General features: G+C 34.0%; 1 long non-coding RNA gene across 2 annotated transcripts; it reads right to left on the minus strand.

Annotated features, from left to right (window-relative positions):
- Positions 1-330: 330 nt before the first annotated feature.
- LOC124898725 lies at positions 331-3,402 on the minus strand. 2 transcript variants are annotated; one of them, XR_007055456.1, is made up of 4 exons: positions 3,342-3,402; positions 1,589-1,706; positions 1,021-1,165; positions 331-518 (listed from the first exon to the last, which is right to left on the minus strand). It is a non-coding gene; the product is annotated as an uncharacterized LOC124898725 (long non-coding RNA). The 2 variants fall into 2 exon arrangements; XR_007055457.1 differs by lacking the exon at positions 3,342-3,402 and adding an exon at positions 2,113-2,274.
- Between the last annotated feature and the right edge of the window lie 254 nt (positions 3,403-3,656).

Genomic DNA, 3,656 nt, shown 5'->3' on the forward strand with positions numbered 1-3,656 from the left:
ATAAATTTTACGAAACTTCCTTATTTATGAACAAGCAAATATCAATTAAACATCAATGCAAAAGGCACAAGCAACTGAAAAAAATAGTTTGAAACCATTTGTTTTAAGTACACACAGATCCCGTGTGGTTCGACCTATAAGAGGTTCTTAGTTCTAACTTTATTGTACTTTGGATCATTGGGAAAAATGATTGTCTAACAAGCAGGCACCACCTGATACAAGAACATCAACTAAATGACGCAAGAAAAATAGAGACACTTGAATCCTCGAGAGAAAAAGAACAACTACTCACTGCTTTGTAGCATACAACCTTAGAATAATATCCAAGACTCTCAATGCTACTTGAGAGTTCCCCGACTCTTGACCATGCAGAGCATTTGCAATTGCCTGCATTGGGATTTTGGCAGAAAAATTAATCTCCACCTTGAATTTTCTTTGACTGGTAAGGACGACGTAGCCTCTTCCTGTCAGTTTCGTTGGGGCTTTCATGTCCACTGGGGCTGCTATTACCATTGTTTCTGAATATAAAAGTAAAAAACAGATGGTCAAAAACTGCTATAAGGACTGAGAAGGAAAATCATAATAACAATGACAATAAAACTGTATTTCAGCCTCTTCACCCAAAAAACTATTAAGTCTTACATACTTTTCACTTTTCCGAATGAGCAAATATCAGTTAAACATCAATGTAAAAGGAACAAGCAACTGAAAATAAATGATCTGAAACCATTTGTTTCAAAGTACGCACAGATCCCATGTGGTTCGACCTATAAGAGGTTCTTAGTTCTAACTTTATTGTACGTCGGATCATTGTGGAAAAAGGATTGTCTAACAAAAAGGCACCCCATGATACAAGAACATCAACTAAATGACGCAAGAAAAATGAGACACTTAAACTCTCGAGAGAAAAAGAACAACTACTTACTACTTTGCAGCATGCAGCCTTAGAATAATATCCAAGACTCTCAATGTTTCTTGAGAGTTCTCTAACTCTTGACTACGCAGAGCATTTGTAATTACCTGTATTGGGATTTTTGTAGCAAAATTGATCTCCACCTTGAATATTTTTTACTGGTAAGGACGACGTAGCCTCTTCCCGTCAGTTTTGTTGGGACTTCCATGTCCACGGGGCTGTTATTGCCATCAAGTGAACACAGAAAGATATCTGTGTTTGAAGGAAGGATTTTTTACAGTTCAAAAATTAATGCATCAGTAAAATTTCACTCATTGATTCAAACATGAAACAGCTTCATCACATTCAATGTGCATTTTTTTCACAAGGTAAATTATTTTATTAATGAGTAGACCAGCTAAAAGAAAATTATTGGCATAATAGAGAAGAGAAACCACCCTTAACAGAAAATCTCTTCTCTCCATTAACCTCATTTCTCCTTCTGAGCTAATACTTTTTTTAGAAAAATACTTGAATCTCACCTGAAAAGTTCCCACTTGAGACATCCTTTTGGAATATCAATACAATACAATAGGTAACAACCATTTCTAAAGAAGAGCTACAAGAGTAAAATATAATCTCTGATGTGTTGAAAAAATAAAGTGAATGAAGACAACGTCATGGAAGAATGATTACCGAGAATTCATTCCATACCAATTGATGATTCATGTACTCAAAGCTCACAATTTTGTTTATATTTGGGCTCCCATAAATAAGTCTAGCTCTTAAAACTCTTTCAATAAGATTCCTGTACCTGTACGTAGTTGATATATATAGAAAAACATTAATTTAAGAAGTTTTCATGTGTTAATTTGTTGGCAAAATCACATACGGGGACATTTATTAGAATCAACCGATGCTCTGTTCATACAAGAAAACTATACAGAGTGGCTGGGTTGTGTGCATTGATGAAAAAAGAACAATAATTAGTGATTGAGGAAGACTTAAGCACACATACACAACATTGAGAAGAATAATATTAAGGCTAAAGATAAGAAGGCGCTGACTTTATGGTACTTAACTGAACTTCGGGCAATATAATATATCAATATTTAGGGGTTACCATGCATTACCAATAGCAGTGAAGTGATACGTCAGTATACAAGAAAACATACAGATAAACAATATGGAAAAGTCTATACTCCAGAATATTGGGATACCTTAGTCTTGCAAAATCTAGTCATGCGCAAGAAGCCCTTATAATTGTTAATGGGCATTATACCCGAAAAATGGGGCAATTAGTTTCAATTTGGCGGCAATCATTGAAGAATTTGAGGAAAATATCAATATCATAGAAGAGTTGAGTTATAATAAGATCAGCTCTAGCATCAACCTGTAGAATACTCGCAAAAATAAGCATCACAATCTCATCAATGAAACAAAAAAAAAAATTAAGGCAACATTACATTCATCGTACGAAAAATGTAATGCTGGGAATAGGCTACCTTTTTCTTGAGGTAAGCAAGGTCATTTTCTTATATTTTTTTTGTAGCTATTCCATTAGCAGGTATAACATCAGGATGTGCCTCTAACAAAGAATCAAATTAGTATTCAGTACCAGCACACAAACAACAGAAAAAGAAAACTCATTTCTGCATAAAAAACTAATGTGGAGTAAGTAAATCAAGGTCTATATTTGTCTATATATATAGATTCAAAGCCTCAAAGCCCCCCAGAATGTAATAGCCACCAACCTAGATAACCTAAATATCTATATTCCAAAGTAATCCCTATACTTGGCATGCATGATTCACTTCCAAATCAACTACCAAACAACCCTTGAGGTTCAATTATGAAGAAGTATTCTCCTTAAAAATAATGTCACCAAAATAGGTCAGGTAGTCAACAAATTACACAAAAAAATTTAAAACAAACTCCAATTTATTATGTGGCCAAACACAACTCCAACATCTGAATATCATTTTCCACTTTTAAAACAAAAACAATTTTTTATCTATTTTCACAAAGAAATATGGCCAACTTCTTACAAAGGTTCTTCTCACCCAATTCTTTGATCTTGAGCTCAGATCCGTGAGAGAAAATCACGCAAAAAGAGACAAACAAACCACCATGGCTGCAGACCATGTTTGCAAAATGAGATACCTTACCAGGTTTCCCTGCCAAGATTCGGGAAGCTCCAATACCCTGTGTCCCGATCAATTCTAGAACTTTATTTGTCATCATCACATCCTCATCGTGTAATTAAAAGGTATTATATCGGAATATATTTCCCATTAACAGATCTGAGCTCAAACACCCGGTGAGAGTTTAAGGTGACTTGAATTATATTTGGTTTAAAGCAGTTTATTTTAAAGTTTTGATTGTTTGAAGCTTAAGATCGAACAAGAGAGAAAGACAACAAGATAACTCAGAAATGATGAAACATTACCTGATTAGATACGATAGCTGATGAAATCAGAACAATATAGAGTGATGACAATAGATCGAAGATGTGAAGAAAAAGAAGAACAGTGTACACTTTTCATTTTTCATTTTTGCCTTTAGGATTTGAAAGAAGAGACTTGCCATTTTACTTCTAGATATTTCTTACATTAATAATTGGGCTTGGGTCTTTAACATTGATAATTGGGCTTGGGTCTTATTGTCTAAGTGCTTCGAATAATTATTTTAATTTTAATGGCCCAAATGGCTGCATTAATTATTTTATACGTATAAAATTTGATTTTTAATAAATTATTTCCTA

This window comes from Capsicum annuum, chromosome 5 (genome assembly GCF_002878395.1).
Source record: "Capsicum annuum cultivar UCD-10X-F1 chromosome 5, UCD10Xv1.1, whole genome shotgun sequence".
Lineage (NCBI taxonomy): Eukaryota > Viridiplantae > Streptophyta > Magnoliopsida > Solanales > Solanaceae > Capsicum > Capsicum annuum.